This window comes from Salvelinus namaycush, chromosome 9 (assembly GCF_016432855.1).
Source record: "Salvelinus namaycush isolate Seneca chromosome 9, SaNama_1.0, whole genome shotgun sequence".
Classification (NCBI taxonomy): domain Eukaryota; kingdom Metazoa; phylum Chordata; class Actinopteri; order Salmoniformes; family Salmonidae; genus Salvelinus; species Salvelinus namaycush.
The window spans coordinates 39,960,806-39,961,369 of record NC_052315.1 but is presented as its reverse complement, the minus strand read 5'-3'; positions in this window follow the sequence as shown (position 1 = coordinate 39,961,369).

The window sequence follows — 564 nt, the reverse complement described above, 5'->3', positions numbered from 1 at the left end:
AGAAACCAAGGCAAGGCTGATTCAAATGAAACAGGGAGCAACTTTGGAGGCTTGTTTTTCTCTAGTCTCTCCCCCATCCCACCAGTCCCTCCACCAAAACCCCAAACGTGGTTAGCTGCAAAGGGGGGTGATGGTAAGACGGAAGGGTGTGTGCGTGTATGTCTGTGAGTGTGTTGTTTTTTTCTAACCGCTGGATTTTTTTAAACTTTGTCTGTTTCTATATTGCTAAACACAAAATTCCACAAACATTATAGAATCTTTGTTTCGGTGAGTTTAAATAATTCCCCCCCCCCCCCATCGTTTTGACACAATTTCCCTCATTTCTTCAAGGCAGTGGAATATCTGTCATGTGTGGCGGTTGGTAGGAGAGAGAAACGGATTGGAAAAGCGTGCGATATAAACCTTGGATGACTGCAGACACAAGATATTACTAAGGGCAAGGTAGACAACGTGTCACGAATCCCGCTTCCTGAGTCTGGGTTTGCCTGTGTGTCTGTCCTGGAGTGTGTTTCAGGTGTCCTGGAACGCACCCTGTCTGGTTGCCGGGCGAATTAGCTCATTGGG